Source organism: Erpetoichthys calabaricus, chromosome 2 (genome assembly GCF_900747795.2).
Source record: "Erpetoichthys calabaricus chromosome 2, fErpCal1.3, whole genome shotgun sequence".
In the NCBI taxonomy this organism is placed as follows: domain Eukaryota; kingdom Metazoa; phylum Chordata; class Cladistia; order Polypteriformes; family Polypteridae; genus Erpetoichthys; species Erpetoichthys calabaricus.
This window is the reverse complement of record NC_041395.2, coordinates 152,067,459-152,088,549: the sequence shown is the minus strand read 5'-3', so window position 1 is coordinate 152,088,549 and position 21,091 is coordinate 152,067,459. Positions and strand designations below refer to the sequence as shown.

At 38.4% G+C, this 21,091-nt stretch overlaps 1 protein-coding gene across 3 annotated transcripts in view; it reads left to right on the top strand.

Moving 5' to 3' along the window:
- The first annotated feature begins 1,784 nt into the window (after nucleotides 1-1,784).
- sphkap (SPHK1 interactor, AKAP domain containing) overlaps nucleotides 1,785-21,091 on the top strand; it is a 487,158-nt gene continuing 467,851 nt past the window's right edge. For 2 of the 3 annotated variants that reach the window (XM_051923012.1, XM_051923011.1), the window contains exon 1: nucleotides 1,787-1,984. The gene's annotated coding sequence lies outside the window, so the exon portion shown is untranslated. Of the gene's footprint in view, nucleotides 1,985-21,091 lie in introns of all 3 variants that reach the window. The other variant, XM_051923013.1, reaches the window with a different exon arrangement.

Sequence of the window (21,091 nt, the reverse complement as noted above, 5' to 3'; positions counted from 1 at the left end):
CTAATGTTCAGAGCCGGATGACCCCCTAGAGCATGATGAAGGCCACAGATTCCAGAGAATACCTTGCAACTCACACTGAAAGATTCAATGAAAGATTTAAAATCTTTGGGTAGCTCTCAGAATAGCCTGTACAGAGAGGAGCTATTCAAAGCTCAAATTGATAAATTGATGATTTGAGATCTTCCATGGGACAGGAAAGGTTGAATGGGCCGCCAGTGATTAGTATCAACAGTAAAGTTCAGGGAGAGATGTTTTTCTTCCTCAGCACGGCCGCAGAGAGCTTAAACAACTAAGCACATCCTCATTGTAAACTGAAATATATGCAGAAGAAACATACAGGTATTTACATGTGTACAACCAAAGACAATAAATAATGATTTGCAAAGTAATACATAGCAGACGGTATACATTAAGCAACATAGCTTTAAAAGACTCTTACAAGGCGAGTGATTTCCACAGTTGGATCGTGACAAAGAGAAGTGCGTAGACAGAGGTTCAAATTGCTGCGTAACACAACTAACCAGACCCAGGGGCTTATATACCTTAAAGATATGTTTTGGACGTGACCAAAACGAGATGAAGGGGTGCCTACGTGAGACACATGGGGTGCATTGTATTTAAATGTTTATTATGGAACCTACATGCTTTACATGAGCTTCATGGACATTCATAACACCACTGTGAGAGTGGGACATGGCTGACAGGTGTGTTAATAAATCACAAGACAAAGGCGGAGCACAGTTCAATGAGCAACAGTAATAGTTAATAGCGCGGGGGCTGAACAGATCTCTTATTATAATGTTATTACTGATTTTACCTCCAGATCACCTAAAAATTGTCAGAAATTAATTTGGTGCAACTGCTTTCACACACCTCCAAGAGGCCTGGCATGAACCCAAGCCAGTTTACACATTTTCCCTGCAACTGCAAGTAGTCCAAGGTTCCTTCCGCAGCTCACCTGGCGAGTGCAAATGGACCCGGCATGAGTGAGTGTGCCCTGTAGTCGACTGGCACTCAATCCAGGACTGGTATCTGCTGCTTTACACTCAGTGCTGTAGGGAATGAATTAAAGCAGTTTCAAAAATGGGTGATAGGATCTATAAAAATATTCTTCACTAAAATTATTAAATACGAAAAAAAAAAACCAGACAGTTTGCTATACAGAATCCCCTTAAAGGTGTCTTACAGCTTTGGGCCGCTTTTCGAGATGACTAAAGAATAAAATTAAATCGTATTCCTTTGATATTTTTAGATCTGGACAAGGAAAAGCATAAATAAATAACTTGCTTTGTGCTCATTCAAGCCTAATTTCAGTCTGGATGCTTAAGGCTGCGATATTGCAGTTCATAAATCATGGGAAAATGTATAAATGGAGACCTTTGTCTGAGATAAGGTTAAATATTCAATAACGGACTATACTGATAAATGATAATCACCTGTGATATTTGATGGTAACCTTTAATAGGAAAGAGAGAAATAACAGAAAGCAGTGAAATGAATCTTGTGCTGCCCAGACAGTATGTGCATTTCATTAAAAAACAAAAGAAACCCAAAAAAGCGTCTCCCGCATATCTCCCAAATTATTAGCCTGTCAAGAGCAGTTTAGAGTGCCGTGCGCTGTGGATCAGCGAGGCTACAGTAAGGCTTTATTACAATAATCCACTTAGATTTCGGATTGCGTGTGCATTGTTTCAGATGGGGGAGGAGACTGGTTAGCGCCTGCTGGAAGTGTTTGGATTTAGGCGGGCTATTCTCAGCTGATTTCTTAGTATTTTGCTTCAGCGCGCAGATTAGCAACCGTGGAGTTCAACACAGCAACGGCGGGCGGCACAGGAGCGCGCACACACAGATGCGCGCACTTACACTTCCATATGCTCACAGTCACAGCAAGCTAGTGCCGCTAAAATACACCACGCAGGAAGAGTCCAGGAAGAAAAATCCCGCATTTACCTGGCTTGCACCAAAACCACTTTCCATCGTTTAGGTAGGAACAAAGAATGCGTTATTTTCTTATTTTGTTTTGAATGTTTTGCGGTGCTTTTACTTCGTTGGTGCTCTTTGATCTTTTGGGTGTGTGCATTCCTTCCAGTTGTCTCCTTCATCCTCAGAAGATGAAAAAGCTATAAACTTGTGCTTTGTTTACCCCGGCAATAATTTCTAATTTGCATGGATTTAGGGTTAAACTGAGCATGTGGTGTCGCTTTCGCTGTGGTATTCATCGAGCTCTTTGGCCATAACTGTCTGTATCGTGAAAGCGCATCAGCACCTGCAGGTATTGTCGTGCAAATCTCAGTTCGACTGCTCTGGAGCGCCGAGGCGGACTATGGGGTAGATGACGCCAAGGAACGGGGCTTTTAAGTCTGCGCAGGACGAAGAATGCTAACATATGACTTATAATATGTAAACACGTCTCTCTGTCTACCTGGAATAGATAGGTAGCGAACTATCAGGTGCTGATGGTGCAGCTTCGTCTTTTACCCGTTTTATTTTAGATAGTAATATTTTGCTGTTCATAAAATATACATGCACCCATAGACTGCTCATATAGTATACAGTATACGTTGTGAGTGTGTCCTTATATTATATTTCTGTATTTCTTATTAAGACCATATTCCTGAGAGCTGAAACTCCTGACACTTTTAGCCAAGTCTTCTTTTTGAGACTAATAAGCCCTGTGCCTTTCGGTCGCCTTTCAAGCTTGTGGTTCAATTAAGATGAAGCTCAGATAAAGTTTCCGTAACTGAGACCTTTTCATCTTTCTGTTCTGAGACGTGTTCATGGAAAAGCTCGCTTCGTGCGTTTTATTTAATCTGTTGTATAGGAAATGCATACAAGGGTCATTTACCCCTCCACATCTGTAAGTTACCATAGTTTGTTGTAATTAAAAAAACAACAAAAAAATCAAGCATTGCTTCAGTGTCTGCCTTGACTGTTATAAATCTGTTTTATAGATAATTGAAATTGTATTATGTGCATGAGTGCTCATCATGGTGCCCAAGCCAGGGATGGTTCTTTGCTTGCCCTGATGCTACTGGGATACTTGCTGTCTTCCAGCAACTCTGAATTAGAATGAACAGGTTTGGAAAATGAATGAACTGACTTCCTGTAGCAGCACACATTATGCTTTGCATAGTCAGGGGGTCAGCATATATGTGTTTATATGGAGGCAATCATGTGGCCCTATGCTCAGATCTATCTAGCAGTGAACAGTATTTGGTGGTGCCCTCTCTGCATGGCATACAATCTAAATCCAGACTCTTCATTTGTAATTTCTAGCTGGTGAAATGAAGGACCCACCTCCATCCAAACTGCCGATTCTCTTACTGTATTTAAGAACTGTTTGAAGACTGTCTTTTTCTGTGAATATCTTTATAAATGATAATGACTTTTATGATAAGTTCTTGTAACAAAGGAAAGATGAACTAGTCATGTATTTTCTGTTTGGTTTAAAACTCTTCACTTGTGATGATCAATTTCATAACCTAGTCCTGTAACACTTGTTTTAAAACAGTCCCCCAGACTGATGTTACTCGATTATGTCATCTAAATTGTCAGCTAAGTGAAAAAATGGAAATAAATTAAAGGGCACTTATTTTTTTGCATTTTGAAATCAGAAAAATCTACCACTACATTAAATGGAAACAAATCAATGATACCTGTAGGAAGAAAAATGTTCACAAAAAGTAAAGATTATTGAGCATATTCTGCTGTCAATCAATTAAAATTTGTCAAGTAAATAATATTACAGTCATTGAACAATAGAAGCAGGCTCTCTGGGATATGTGTCTGCTTTCTGAAACTCTGAGCTAGAATTAGTGGGTTATGGATAAGGATGGATAGATGGGTAGATAGCTTGGTAACTTAAAACAACTTTTATGGAACTTTACAAGTGGATATGGAGATTAACCTTTGGCCAATGTCTTAATGGCCAAAGAGAGGCACAGATAACCTTGGTATTATGATCTCATGAAGCCATGATTGGGGTTGGAAAAGCACCAGAAGAAACAGAGTCGATAATATTGGGGCTCACCAGCTTAAGCAGTGGCAGTTTTGTTAAAGGGTTGTTATTTCTGTTAAACCAGCCTTTAAGATCTGTAACTACATTTCTCAATTTCTTATTGATATATTTATCAGAAAACAATAAAGTCCTTTACTGCAAACTCTAACAATCAATTCACTGTTCTTTTATTTTTAACCATACTTTGCACCACTGTTTTTCTAAGGACTTTACATCATAAAATGTATTTGCATTTATTTACCTAGCTGAAACCTTTATTCAAAAATTCTTACAAATTAAATGCTTTTGTAATTTAAGTAATTTGATCAGGCGCGGACCGTGAGTCAGTAGTAGAGAATGGGAAAGGCGCTATATAAATAAAAATATCATTATTATAGGGGTCAAAGCATCTGTTGTACAGATCAGGCTGCACAGCCTGCCTCGCTAACAAAGACATCTTAAAGCAGAGTCCTTGGGTAAAAGTATGACTTGAATGCCTGGTGTCCTCTTAATATCGTTTGCTGCCTCTAGTGTCTGCAGCCCTAAATGGTGCCAATGTATGGCGGCACATTGAATTTACATCTGTCGTTCTTGCTCAGCATGACTAGTGTGTTGACATCTCAGAGGAAAATTTCAGATATTAGATAGCAGGGGGTAGAGGCTGTTCAGCATTTGGACTGCTTGACAGTTTATGATAGAGATAATCAAGTAATAGGCCAAAAATAAGATGTATGCATGAAAATGAATGCTCCTGTGGAGATGTTGCATTAATATGATACAAGTTCTACCCCCACTTTACAGCTGCATGAAAAAAATAATGGCATGCCAACGTTTTGATTTCTGCAAACAGCTCCAAATGAAAAGAAGGATCTATGCATACATCATATTATGATGCAGGTATGACTCTTTCAGCTATTTGCCTGCAAAACATATCCACGCTTCTCGTCAAAGATGACAGCAAAAAGCACAAGGTGGTGTCCCGAAATGCTGAAGTACCTGTTGTTTAGTCATTCTGTTGTAGACTTATTTGCTTGCGTGTTAGGGATCATTATCTTGCTGTGTGGCCCTGCTGTGATTCAGCTAACAGATGGTGGTGGATGACTACACAGTATTTATGGTATTTGTGAAATATTGTAAGTGTAAACATTTGGTGTTAATTGACCAGTCGGGTAGACGTTTATCTGTGAAATATTAAAAATATGAGAATACATTTTATGGAACTGTGCATTTAAATGATTGTGACCATTCAAGGAACTACATTAAGTAATGGATTATGGATTGCGGAATGAATTGTTCATTGATGGGATTAATTCATTAACTGCATCTTCACACTAGGCTGCAGTAAACTATTTTACATGATGCCCACGCTCATTGACTGAACTCGAAAATATGGTCAGCTGTCGTAAATGTAAGGAAAACTGCAAAGAATTGAGTTATATAATTCTATTAATATTTTTTTTCCACAAGCATCAATGGCAATCTTTTCACAAATATTCCATGCTGCTCATTTGGTAGCTTTGCCGTTATTACTGTCGAGCTTTTATGAGATGAATGTGCTTTGCAGTTCCCTATGTCAGCGTCCTTTTCTAGAAAGTGAAAATTCACTTCATCTGAAATAAGTTGCACTTTATCAAGGTGTTGAGGAGCACTGAATACATCTGCATCTTTATTAAACTACTGGAAAAAAAGTTGTGTAAAAATAGCTTTTCCCTCTATTGTGAATCTTTTTCTTTTGTAATGGTATGTAGCCTCCATGCCAAGAAAGAAAAGACATAAGCAGTTTTAAAATCTGAACAAAATGATTGTTGCTTTAACTGAGACTGGTAAGCTGCTTGTTTTTTTGTCTACAAGATGGATATGCTATACTGGACACATTTACTCTTATGGTATAAAGAACGCCACTGGATTCATAATTCTTATGCCTAATGTGAGTTTAAACATAGGAAAAGGGATGGGGGTGACCAGGAGAAAATAAAATAACCGTTAATAGAAGGTCAGAATTTTCACAAAGTGGAACTCATTTTTCTGTAGCATGCCTCTAATGCAGGGGTCTCAAACTCTGGTCTTGGAAGACCACCTTGGCTGCAGGTTTTCATTCTAACCCTTTTCTTAATGAGTGACCTGTTCTTGCTGCTAATTAACTTCTTTTGAACTAATTTTAATTAACTTGCTCTTGAAGACTCAGACCCCTTAATTGTTTCTTTTTCCTTAATTAGCAGCCAAACAATAATGAGATACAAAATGAGCCAAAGCAACTGGTGTCCATCACACAATATCTGAAAATAAAGAAAGATGAAGGTCTCAGGAATGTTGATTGCTCAGGTCCCTAAAACATTTTAGCAGAGCTCTTAGAAAGAGAAAATCAACAATTTCGGAAATGTCTGCTGTTGCACATTGAGAGCAGCAACAAGCCACAAAATTAAAGAACGGGTTTAATTAACAACAAGAATCGGCACCTCATTAAGCAGCTGGTTGGAGAGAAAATGGTTGGAGTTTGGGTGCCATTTAAGGAAAGAAATTAAGCAATTCAGAGGAATGATGAAGAAATTCAGGGAAACAAATCTTAAAAGAGAAGTCAATTAAAATGAATTCACAAGAAGTTGATTAGAAGCACAAACAGGGCACTCATTAAAAAAAAGGGTTAGAATGAAAACCTGCAGCCACGGTGGTCCTCCAGGACTGGAGTTGGGGACCCCTGTTCTAATGGACTTGTTTGGGCATAGTCAGAGTATATTTGGTTTTCCCATTATGCATGTTAACTATAGCAAATTCATCAGGCTTCAGAAATGGCCAACACACTTCCACTGACTACATAATGCATGTTGGCATGCAGAGTTTAAGAACCTGCCTTCTAATAGTTAGTTAGCTTAAGTGAATTAGCCTCATATTAATGTGCAGCTATCATACTGTACTTAATGGTAGGAGTGCAAGAGCTAATCAGTATCAACAAATTTTACTGTCGACTACTTGCCTTGTTGAGTTCATCGATTCATTGACAAAGACTAACATTAATCACATTGTGAAATTTCACAGAGATGGAGATTGTGAATGCAGTGGAAGGTGAAACTAAAAAATCTGGTGTCATTTCATCTTCACATCTGGTAAAAAACCTGCCCTTGCAAGATCTCTAGAAATGAGCTGTCTTGGTTATGGGAGCACAACCATGATGTGGGTGAACCTGAAAAGAAAAGCCATTGGACAAATGGTAACCCCTCCATTTCACCCAGGCAGCACTCTGTGTCACTTTCTTCTGGCATCTCAAAAGCCTTATCTGACTGTTACAAAGTCATGAATAACATGAAGAATGTTTATCTTGTGATGATAGCAGTGAGTAGTGTTTGGTGCCGTACTGTAAAGAAATACAACTTACGCAGTTTTTGTTGACACTTAGCAGTGGTCTCAGCTTTCTTTCACTTGATGCAGACAGCAGCCTTGAAATGGTTAAAATAAGTTGCTATACACTTTTTTGGCCAATGTAATTTTAGAGCATGCTTGTATTTTTTCATGAAGGAGAGCATTGTGCAAGGAATCAAACTCAGTTTTAAATAAAAAGCTTGCACTTTTGTGCACAGTTGCATTTTTTAGACTCCCAATTAACTGCAAAAATAATTGACCATCCAATCAATTAACATAAGTGGAGCTGCAACAAACAACTAATAGCTTATTGAATTAGCTGCGCTCTTGCTTTTTCTTTTTTTTTTGGTTCAGTGGCGATGGCTGTTTGATTTTTACTTTTTATGCAGGAAGGACACAGTAGCCAATCATGTCTTTGCAGTAAATATAATAACTGAATGAACCACACAGATGAGGGAATTGCACAGAAAAAGAAAACTGTCTGCCTTAAAGGGATATGTGAGCTAGTTATTCTTGTTTGTATGAAAAAATGTATGTGCTACAGTGTTGGAGTGGACACTTCATATTGTACTTTCTGCTGAAGGCATCCAACCCTGGATTTAGACTTGAGGCACAAGTAATATTGGTCATACCAACAATCACTGCTTTTTTAAATTCATTTTATTTGGAAATAAAACTTTACAATGTAACATCACTCAATCAAACAAATGAAAATAACATAGCAAATAAAATAGTATACTCTGAAAACAATCCATGAAACTCCGATTTTATTATCTAGGACATGGTTCATAAATTGTGGCTTTCAATAATTGCATCTAATCATAATATTACCAGCCTTGTCTAAAAAAAAAAAAAACAAAACAAGGGATTTTGCTTATTGGAATCCATTAAAATGAATTTCTGTATATGTTGTTTTCCCTGTTGCACTGCCTTGTTGAGCACATGATTATCACTGTGATTTTTCAAGTAGTATGTGACTATCTGGATTTGGTTTAGACAAACTTTATTCATACAGTATGGTGAAAAAGAGCATATCCACTAAAGATTTTATAGTTTAATAAGCTTAGACATACTTGACCTTAGTAGATAAAGATAACTTCCACTTGGCAAATAACACTCACATTTTAAGTTTAATGTATTATGATGGATACAATGTACAATGTCATTCGTACTTGCATGTCTCAAACAAAGTAGTGATTGTAGTATAATTGTAACAACAGAAAAAAGACAATGAGACAGTTATGCTGTTCTCACTAAGAGCACCTTTTTGGGCGCTCTTATGATCTATGGATCAATAACTGACTCAGAAAGTAGTGGTGTGAGTGTTAATGGCCCTTCACCATTTGCTACAATAGAGGAAAAAGAAAACTGACTGTGCAGGGTGGCTGAGACTTTTAATAATGCTGTTTACATTTCTAAGGAAGCATGTTTTACATTTGTTTTGAAGTGAACACAAATGTGTTCTAATAATTCTCCACCAGCTTCAACACCCTGTAATACTTTTCTGGTTCTGAGCTGAGCAAGTGCCACATCAGGATGTTCAGCAGCCACTGATTATGGACTTCATTGTTTTCATGCACCTGTAGAAATGGGCAAACAGACATTTAACGTATGCAGGTTTCCTTAGGCTTTTGAGAAAGTAAAGGCCTTTGTGAGCTGTCTCTGACAGCTGAGATACGTAGTGCCTACTTCAGGTCATCTGTGATTGTTACTCCAAGAAATTTAAGGTTGCTGACCCTCTCCACAGCATCCCTTGTAATTCAGAAGACAGTGTAGTCTGCTTCCTGAAGTATATGACCTACAGCTTGGCTATGCTGACATTAAGGTTGAGATTGTTGTCCTGGCACCACTGTGACTCAGATGGCTACAGATAGACTTCTCTGACTTCTCTTCTCTGTAAGATATCTTATCATTGTTGAAGGTCAGGCCTATGATGATAGTATCATCAGCAAATTTAGAGATGGAGTTGGTGCTGTGTTTAGCCACATAGGCAGAAAGAAACACAAGTGAGTACAAAAGGGGGTTATCCTGATATATTTCTGTGTTAAGAAATAGTGTGGAGGATCATGCTAATTTCTGCCGGTTTGGAACCCCAAAATCCACTTGAATAAGTCCAGGATCCAAGAGCTTGTTGATTGACTTTTGATGCTTCCACAGTGGTAAGTGCTGAGCTATAGCTTATAAAGAGTACACTGGTGTAGCACATCTTGTTATCCAGGATGGTATGAAGTGCAAGGGATATAGCATCCTGTGTAAACTTGCTGTGAGGTTATGAAACCAATATTACATTTAAAAGATAAGGGTAAGTTCAGAATTGTTGAATTCCAAGTTATTTTTTCACAATTCATTTTTATACAATACATTTATTTGCCATTGAAACTTGTGTTTTTGATGTGTTACTTATAAAAAACACAACCATCTTCCCCTCATTTCCTATCTCTCAGTACACAGCAGATTTTCAGCCCCAGGAACCCCCAGGGACATGGTTACTGGTACTTAGCTTCATGAATTCTGCAGGTGCAATCATACATTACTGGCAATTTGAGCTTTCTGGTTGTATATTTTTCCAATGAAATTTACATTTCTTAAAGAATTTAGACAAATAAGGTACTTTATTTCCTCATTATCTTCAGATTTGAAAATGAGTACATATTTAATGTTGTCGATGAACATAATCTGCATGAGCTGGAATACCCCGATGAGGAGCTACAACAGACTGAAGATGAGAGAATCGGAGAGACAGGAAGTAAATATATGGGTTGAAGTGACAGCAAGGTTCAGAATAACTGGTGTTTGGTGATGCACCAATGCAAAATGTAAAATATTGACTGTTGAGGATGAATGCCCTCACTGTGAAGTGTTTGACCTACTGCTGGACAGCATTGACAGGTTAGGGGATGAACACCCTTAGTCCTGCTAGACTGTGTTTATGTTACTAATGAGGATGATTTTACATCCACCATGAATCATGGTGTTTTGGAGACCTCCTACCATTTACCAAAACTAAACTGGAAAAAGTGGTCAAAGCTGGAAAGAGCAAAATTGGCAGCTGTCTTCACAGTAACTTTATTAGTTTTCTTTGTTCAAACAGCATGCTGCTTGGAACCTCAGAACAAAGGTGTTAAAAATCATTTGGAATTATAGCCTAAAATATCCAAAAAATAGGCCAAAAGCAGACAAATTGAAATAAGTGTTAGGGTTTTTTAGTCCTTTTCCTAGTCTTCATGGTATCTTTTTGAATATTTAGTCCATTTGCTGACCGGCACTGTCACTATCTAACAAGTCATTACTTTTTCTGTACCTTATTGTTTTTTGTCAGTTAATCGTTTCTTTGAGATGTTTGATTATTTTAAAAGACTTTAGTTTTCTTTGGTATTAAGCTGTACTCACTTAAACTGCAACTACAGGGGCCACCTCTACTGCATGTTATATCGAGTAGGGTTTAGATATCCATGACTTGCCTGGTTAAGGTAAAGAGCCTAAGCCCCAAGTTTAAGGACTGGGTGGGGCTTTGTAGTGGGATTGTATTCTCTTCTTGCAGTTTCAGCCCTCAAACGTGAACCATCATTCAAACTAAGCTTAGCAAAACTATAGCAATGTTATTTTTTACTCTTAAAAATAGCCCAAAATACTGCATTTTTTTAAAAGGAGCTTAAAAACACAACCTATACCCAGCAGAAACCATACTAGAATAGCCAGATTGGCTTTCAAAACTATGTACCTGGAAGAACTACCTCAAAGCTCCAAGTAACACATATTGTAGATCATTCAGTTTTCTGAGGGTTTTCAGTTAGGATGCTTACATCTAATCTAATGCTACAGTTAGGTGGGCAATGGATCCCAGGAATGTGCATTTTCAGATCATTTAAGCTCTAAAAGCAATGGCATGCTAAACACACTTACTTGGAAATCCTGATCAAGTTATCATAGAAGACTCTCGCAGTCGTAGTCACAGTCACAATTTTTGGTCAGTTCTTTTATAATGCCTGTCACTGCAGTAATCCCATGATGTGAAGGTGGATGCCTTCGGTAAAGGTAGCTGTTGGATGGAAGAAGCACACCTTCTGAGCTTGGATAGCTTGTGAGACTCCAGAGACAGTTGACAGGTACCAACAGACCAAGTGGAGTGTAGCAATGGCAGTTGCGGAAGCAAAGGTTCAGATGTGGGAGGGTTAGGGTTGGTAAGGCCATGAAAATGAATTTCAGACAGCTTTGAAGTGATTCTGGTGAACTGTCAGGTGACTCAGGAGGGAGAAGCAGTGCTTTGCCCATGCGGTTTATAGCAGGGATGGAGTGTTGTCAACCTCACCTGGGGATATACTGAGGGTAGAATGTGTACTTCGAGGACCTCCTAGATCACACTGACTTGCCTTTCTTTGTGGAAGCAGAGTCAGGGCACTTGGAGGAGGATCACCCATCAATAGAGCTGAAGTCAATAAGGTAGTTAAAAAAGTCCTCGGTGGCAGGGCTCTGGTGGTGGAAGACATTCGCCCTGAGCTCTTAAAGGCTCTGGATGTTGTTGGTCTGCCTTGGCTGACATGCCTCTTCAGCATTACCTTAAGGCTGAGGGCAGTACCTCTGGATTAGCAAACTGAGGTGTTGGTGGTCACCAACATTAAGAAAGGGGACTGGTATGTGCATTCCAACTTTAGGTAGATCATGTTCCTCAGCCTGTCTGGGAAAGCCTATGCCAGGGTTCTGGAAAGGAGGATCCAAATGTTGGTTGAGCCTCAGATTCAGGAGGAACCATGTAGATTTAACACCGGGCACGGAACAATGGACCAGTTTTTTACCTTCACAAGGATTCTGGAGGGAGTATTCCTAAACAGTTTACATGGGCAAGTAGTGTGGTATTATGATTAAGGCTTTGGACATTAAATACTGAGGTTGTTGGTTCCTACCCTCCCGTATTGTCACGTGTTCAGGGTAGTGACCAAAAGAACTATATCATGGATACAAGTGGCAGAAATGAGTTTCCTTCGCAGGGTGTCTGGGCTCATATTTAGAGGTAGTGTGAGAAGCGCAGGCATTTGCAAAGAGCTTAAAGTAGAACTGCTGCTCCTCTGCATTGCAAGAATCCATTTCAGATAGTTCGGGCATTTGATTAGGTTTCCTCCTGGATGCCTCCCCTGCGGAGGTGTTTGGACATGTCCAACTGGCAGGAGACCTCGGGGCAGACCCAGGAAACACTGGAGAAGTTACATGTCTCGGCTGGCCTGGGGATGACTCAGTATTCGCCCAGAAGATTTGGAGGAGGTGACAAGGAAATGGGATGACTAGATATCATGGTTTAAGATTTTTTCCCCCTATGATTCAGACATGGATTAGCAGCAGAAAATTAATGAATGAATGGATGGTTGCTTTTATAATATCTGGTAGACCTACTCTTGAATTGATTGATGTAAGCCACTTACCTGAATAAAGGAGAGTGAACAGAGAGTGGGTGGGTTGCAATAGACATGAATTTATTGGCCTTGTGTTTCAGTTCCGCAGTTCTTGGAGAGAAGGAAATGCCTATGATTTTAAAGGTAGTGTATACCACTCTCACTAGATGCTTCTTATTCTTGGCAGAGAGAGAATGCAACACCATTCAGTCCTGGAGATGGCCAAAACTTTTTAAATAATGGTCCCTAAGAAAACTTAAATTGTATAAAATAAAAATACATTTATTTATAAAAATAAATTGTATTTAGTGACACTCTGAAGTGTATCTATCATGCATGAACTTTGTGATGAACTTTCTTGACAACACATGTGTGCTAGAATGCAGATAATGCTGGTTCCCAACAAGCTGAAATCTCTATTAGCTCTAAAACCGGGCCATTGATGTATAAAGTAGAGATTGATTTTTTTTTGCCTGGCTTAAAGTCTACCATGAATTGTTTATGTATAATGTTTTAGGCGGGGTATTCCAATTTTCATCCCAAATCTTCATGTGTTAAGTTGACTAGCATCTGTGTACTGAATGTATGAGTAAATGTGTTTTTTTGTGTGTGTTGTTGTCATGGACAGGCATCCTATCCATGGTTGGTTTCAGCTTTATATGACATGCTCCTTTAAACCTGTGCTGCAGTCAACATTTTTGAAAAATGAATCATTGCAGGAATGCTAGATTTCTTTAAAGCCAAGCAAATGTACTTTTGATTCATGTGCCCACACCACATTGTCTAGAGTCTTGTCTCATTCTAATTAATGTCAGGTACCAGTGTTCTTTTTTGGGATGATGCTGTGGAGTTAAGGACAGGAGTCTAGTGGGGCAGAGTGATAATCACGTAGGCCATGTTTCATCTTAATTCATTTTATCTTTTGACACAGTGTGTAACATTCTCTCCAGGTGTGTTGTTTTAGCAAACAATGATGAATCAGCTATCAATATTCTGCTTACTAAGTAGACCTATTGGATGGACTGTGCTCTCCTTTCTTTTGTCCACGGAAGGGGTTTAGAATTACTGCTGTCTGCTTTTTTCCACAGAAATTCTAAAGCTCACTAAGTTGAGTTCAACCTTCTGTGATAAATTTCTGTAATGAGCAGAAGTAGTGGCTTTTATTTATGTCACATATGCTGCTGTGTTCAAATATTGTATAGCCCAAAATGTGTTTCATATCCCCATTTGACTGTGCCGGGCCAACCAGCGACAGCTCTTGCAGAAATGCACATATAAACGGATTGTTTCAGTCTTTTGTAACAGCTTAATCAGGATTATGTTTTCCTGGAAGGGAGTTCACTTCTTAGCAGTAAGGCAAGTAACAAACAAAACAGTTCCTGTTGTCTTTAATTTTCAAAATAGTTAAATAAATGTTGCTAATAGGCCTACGTGGCAAATGTGATAGGAAATGGACACTTTCCATCCTATAATCTGTAAAGAACAATGTCAGATCTGTACAAATGAAATGTAAGATCTGTACAAAGAGACCTGTAATAGATGGATGGGGAACTCTTGGCTTGAAATGTTAGCAACAGCTTTGTAGAGAAATCCTTTCATTTCTTTGTGATGCTGTTGAGGATATCATCTTAAGTTTTGCTCAGGTTACCTTCCTTCGTTTTGGAACTAATTTTGTTTATATTACCATTTTCACTTGCATTTCTGATTGCCTTGCATCTGTTGCTACCTTGTGACCCTGAATTAACTAAGCTGGTACAGAAAACAGATATCTAGGTTGATTTATTCTGTAGAAGTCGAACCTGAGGGAGCTCCAAGCATATATGCCACCTACTTCCTTAGGAGCAAAACTATCCAGTGGTGCAGCTGTTTTTCACTCAGCTTTGGACAACACCATTGGAAAAGAAACTTCACTGTTGTCACAAGTCCAAGCCAGTAGGGAGCAAAGCTCAAAAAATACCCCAACACTTGTCCTTATCCCCTTCAAAGAGGTTCTGTTTTTTGTCTAATTATTTTCATTTGAAAATGATTGTTACCTGCTGTTGGGCAGGGATTCATATTTAAATTTTACATTTTTATTACACTTCTTTTATTTATAATTTTCATGGTGTATCCCAGGGTTAAAACTAAATCATTAGAGAGGGAGAGGGATAGAGGGGGAAACAAACACTCTCAGATATAGCAAATTTTAAATACCGTTGTGGGTATACAGGAGCCACAGGGTGAGGTGAACCCTGTCTGTAAAGCAGAAACATGGCACCTCAAGAATTGGCAGTACAATGGAACTGCTCCAGGCCATTGGATGGCAACAGGAAATCTAGTTTGGTGCAACTGGCACCTTGCTGCCCATTATAGAAGCTGTATATCCTGAAAGCTAATTAAGGATTGGGATTAGAAAACGGCTCAGAGTTGTACTACTTGTAAGGGCCTCTTGGTACACTGGGAGTTTTACAGGATGCTTGTTGTCTTAGTTTTGAAGCCTGAATGAGATTTCAAAGACAGTGCTTTATCAGATCTGTCCAAATCTAGTGTAAGACTGTGAGCTGTGAAGATTGCCCAGGGGCAGAGTTCTGAGTGAGAAAGAGTTGGAAATGACTGGGCAGTGAAAGTGTTGCCACTGGAGGTGGTAGTTGGGAAGGTTAGGAGGCCAGAATACATACAATTTGGTTTTTGATCTTTTTTTTTGTATTTTACCCCTAATCTATTCTTTTTGATTTTTTCAGATATTGTGATACTTCTTATTTAATGCATAAAAGCTTTTAACATGAGCCTGCTGGTCATTCTTATTTTCCTTTATTAATAGTGTCCAGAGTATTGAATTCAACAGCCTGCATTTTTTTTCTTTCTTACCTGAACTGACGTTTTTTTAAATTCACATTCCTGATAGATCTGATAGAGGCCTAAACAATTTTGTAGCCAGTGGAGAAAGACAAGTTTGAACTGTTGCTTCATTCTGAGGCTTCAGCCAGATAAGCCACTGACATATAGACCTTGTCAGTACAACTCCCAGTTCATAATAGGAGTTGTGTCTTTCTTACTTAACCAGCTTCAGTTCCTTATGTAACTACTCTGCTTTGGGATTGCTAAAGTATCTTTGCAATGTACAGTACCATCATCAACAGAAGCAACACAGTTTTCTACTTTTGAGAAAAGTACAGCCTAGCCTTCTGGTGTAAGCTGGGATCTCACCTGGCTACACCAACAGAAAAATATCCCCTGAAGAACTGATTTTAAAATATTTGTGTAATTTTATTTGAGAATATTAATTGTACCTTTGACCATCTTATTGGCATTTACACAGTCTTTACACAGAGATGTACATTTATTCTGAGCAGGACTCCATTACTCACTATTCAATACAACTCACCATCTATATTTTTCCTGACTAAAAGAATGCCATACCAACCTCAGTCTCTTAAAAGCTTAGCAATTTGCCTCATTATTTCACACTGGAAAAAATAAAATCCACTTGACATGGATCAATACAGCTATTATGCTAGTTATTGTAGCTCATTTCTTGGACACTTTCAATAGTCTTAGATCTTTCATTTTATATTTTCATCCTAAGAGGATTGGGTGATTTTCTGATAAAGGATGTATAGAAAACGGAGGAATGTTGTTTTATAGGTAATGCAGTTTCTTTCGTTATTTTGCCCAGCTTTCCTAAATTTCGACAAAGAGATTAAAAAAAAAGAGAAAGAAATACAAAATTGGTTCATGCAGTTTTATTCTATAGATCTTGTTTCTGTTTTATTCCTAGTGCGCTCCTCACCACCTACATCATGACCTACATATTTTTTGATCAAGAACCGAATGGTGGTGGAAATAGGCTTTCATATTGAACTCTAATGTTTGTTGTTCACCAAACCATTATAACTGATGATTGATGTGTCTTAAAATATCTAACAGTTTCTATAAGGCTAATGCACTGAAAAAATGCAGATTTCTTAGAAAGAGAATCCTAATTCACAAAGATTCAGTGCAGGCCTAGTTAATGTCCATATAGCAGTTGATATCCACTAGATTCAGCCAGATCTGATAAAGTACTGTATTTTAAGCCTCATTCAGGTTTCAAAGCCAAGGGAACAAGCAGTGTGTTAAACTCCCACTATACCAAGAGGACCTTCGAAGAGGTGCACCTCTGAGCCCTTTTCAAATCCTGATCCCTAATTGGCTTTCAAGTCACACACCTTCTATAATGGGCAGCAAGGAGCCACTTGCCCCAAACTCGATCTCCTCTTTCCATCCGATGACGTGGAGCAGTTCCATTCAGCCATTTACGTATTAGGTTTGACTATACTTGCAATAATGTTTTCAGGAAGCTGGTGACTGCTTGAAAAAAAGAGCTGTTTGCAATTATTGACACGCACATTAAGACTTTTGATTCACTTGTTCTCACTTTGCATTATTTACTGTATATTTTAGCTTGATATCAACAAAGATTTGCCCATATGAAAACGATTTTGCGTATTCCTTACTATTCTTGACTATTAAAGACAAAGTCGTCCAAGTTGCCCCTTTTCTGCACTTGATCTGCATAATTTATTGTCTCTGTTGACTATTCTGGTTCACTACACCTAAATTGTACCAGTCACTCTATGCCTGAAGTTTAACTGTCTTTATCTGGAAGTTAAAACTATGAATGAATAAATTAGAAAATTATCAATCATGTGAGTGCAGACATTTGTTTTTGAAACCATTTTAGAAAGATGCTGGTTATCAAGTGTTTACTCTGAAATACTACCCATGGAATACTGAGCAACAATGTCCCTTTTCACACAGTCTACCTGTGCACACTGAGTTAATTGTCACATTTGGCACTGTTTAGAATTAACCTACCATGCCCTTGAGAGTTTCTTCTGCCATTCCTTTGGCCACATTCCCCACATTCTGTATTGATTGTTTTTACCAGTTGAGGCAATTTCATCAATTCAGTTGTTTGGCAGTCAAAGGGATGTGCATTTAAAAAGGACTGAACATTAATCTATCTGTTTTAGGCAAAGTATCTTGGGGTTAGCTTTAGTGTTTTTATTTTATTTTTATTTTTTGCTTTTCATTGTCAATTAGAAATATAGTCTAAATAAAAGAAGCGCAATATTAAATCTTTGATTGTTTTTAGGTCTTTGATCCAAAGATTAGACAAAAGGGAATGTGTTCCGCCATCTTTCATAGTGGCAAGACAGTGATGTCACAAGTTATGACCCATAAGATCACATGACTAGCAATGGAGTTTGTTACTATAAACAATATGGCAGCACTGGTTAAGAAAGTACTCTGCAAAATGGCAATGTAAAGATGTCACATAATGATGAAAATAAATAAAGGCAAGAATAAAAATAACTTCACTTATATGATACACAAAATCATCAGGAAGATCCTCCACAAGTTCCTGAGAGCTATGTGTTCGCCTACTGCCAAATGATTGCATGATTGCTAGTGCACAAGAAGTTTTCTTGAGACATGTTTGCCAAAAGTAGAAACATGAAACCAATGGTGACTGCTGCTTTTTGAGAAATTTTGCCTCATTCTTTCCTTTTTGCCATCTGTGTCAATTTTTTCATATGTTTTGATCAAACTCTCCACTTTTGGGCATTCAATAATCTCACCATATTTCAAGTTAAATCAACCACAAAATGTACCAATTCCTTATATGGAAAAAAAGTCTGTTGTAGTCTGCATCTTGTGCAGTATTTCACTAAGGAATTAAAACTGAACATCTATCGAAGTATGTGTAGTATTTATATAATGTACTACTGAAGTACATTAAAAAGTATCTAGATGAGATGCTGAGACAGTCTAGCTAATATTTTAATAAAACAAGCCTTCTTTAAATAGATAATCTCCTTTTGTTTTTCAAACTTCTTATATACTGTACTTGCATTTATATTTTACAAAGATATTCATGTTACAGCAGGCATCATTTCATTGAATAGGTCTTCAGAGAGAGTGGCATACCATCTAGGTATCCATTTCCTGTGCCCACTTTTTTCATTATGGGTCATAGAGCACTACACTGGAAACTACACTACTGTAGATGGACACATTCAATCACACAACAATACTCCTTCACATGTAGCCAGTTTACAGTTGACAGCTAACTTTACTCACAAGTCTTAGAGATGTGTAACCTTGGAATTATAAGAATACATTTCTTAACTTCATGGGATTTATTTACATATGTCAATAAGCCTTTATGGTGCCTCACTGTGAATCCCGTTGTCATTATCCAACTCAGAGGTTTGTCTTCCTTTTTGCAGGTCTTGTGTGTGTTTGAAAAGTTTGCTGTTATTTGGTACAATACTTGCATGATTCTTGTTCTTTTATAATGGCTAAAATTCCTCTTGGGAACAAATATCTATCTCTTGTATAGCTCCTTGTCTTTCTATCAATCTGACAACTAAACTGAAGAGCAGCTTTGTCTTGGATTCTGATGTGAATAGTGGGTCATTTGTAGGTAAAGTAGAACCTTGATTATCCAAGGTAACATGGACCGATGCCACCTCGGATAGCTGAAAACTGGTATAAAAGAGATGGTCGCTGAAGTGGTGACAAGGCACAAAGAAGGAGGGGGCTGTCACAGAGAGGGATCAGCTGTGTCACCCGGGAAGTACACCACTCACAGTTATTAGAGACAGGCTTTGTGCGGCTGACGGATGGAGGCCTCCATTTAGCTCAATCTGCACTGTGCTTGCCCTCTGTTATACTATGTGTTTTTATTAAGTTTAATGTCACTGTTCTCTGTGCCCACTGTTACAGACTCATTCATACAGGCAGACCAAATATGGTACACAGGAGCACAGCTTCAGTATTTAGAATTGCTGAGCAAAGCACAGGACTAAAGAGCCAAAGACAACTGGACAATTGAATAGTCAGCCTAAAGACAGACTAGTATATTTCTGTCTTCTGTCAGTACACTATTTTCTTTCCTTGTTGGGAGAATGAGAACTGTATGTAGGCATTGTGCTATTCCTATATGTTTGAAGGTGGGGTTTGAGTCCTGTCTTGTCCTTGTTTGGACCCGGAGCGAAGAACCTGCACATGGAGCAACCAGTATATAAGGATGGACACCTACGGCCAACACTTTGAAGCTTCCGGGCGGAAGAGTATGTCTTCCGTCCGAGGCCAAGCAGAAGATTATGTCTTCTGTCCGGCTAAAATCCTTTCAGCGTGGCAACGAAAGATGGCAGGCTGCATAGGTCGCGCCTCCCACAATGCTCGACATGTCTGTCATAAGCTTCCCGTTTGTAATGCCGCGTGAAACCGTCAATAAAGAGCTAGAATTATCCTAACTTGTCGTGTAAGCTTGTAACCATCATTTTGCATGCTGGGTGGGATAATACCTTTTTAATTTATAATAATTTATAATTCAGGTTAATTAAAACGGCGCAATATAAAAGAACACATTTCCAGAGAGCTAATGCCTCTTAAGGAAACAAATTGGCGTAGTCGGCAGGATTGTAGCTATATTAATAACCGTATATAATTTATAAAATATATATATATATATAAAATATGCTTCTGATAATGACGGCAAGGAAGGGTCGGTCGAAATATTGAATATATTTTGGGGTTTAGTCGCGCGCTCAGACATGGATGCCCTGACCGAGATGCCAGACCTTAATTGGAATGGGGATATTACGAATTAATAATAATCATAATTAATCCCGGCAAAGAAAAGACAGCTGCCAATGACTTATGGTAGCGTCTGTTTAACTACACCATGCAGGTTGGAATTTTAAGTCCAATGCATGGGTATAAAAATGTGGGATTTGAACTGGAATAAATAGAAACAACAATTTTAAACTTATAGTACGAGACTGGTTGTCCTGAATAAAATGAAACGGCACCCGCGTGGACAACACAGATTATTTAACTGCCGTACGAAGTCCAAAACCTGCCTGAAAACTAAATGCTGTGTTGGGGAACACTTATTTAAATAAGTTGCATCGTTTAGCCATTAGAAACAATATTTTGAAAAGCAATAAAGAGCTGTGCGTTAAGATTTGATGTAGATAGGCATGCCGGCGCTTACTTCGTATAATGATTCAAGCATATAGAAGATCTGGAAGTTGATGACTTACAGATGAACGGTAAAAATGCTGATAAAATCCATAACGGCTCGATCTCGCTCAATAAAATAAATTGTAGAAATCTTTAATGGCATAATAGAAATCCAATGCACACGGTTTGTCCACATGTTAAAATGCAGTAAGTGACCTGGGCAGCTGTTGTTATCACTCTGCCTTACAGGTTAAAGGTTAAAGGTCATAGGTTTTTGGCAACCCCCTACTTATAATAGAACTGCAAAAGAATTATGCCGTGTGTTTCAACACACAGAAAATATCGAAATCGCCTTTTA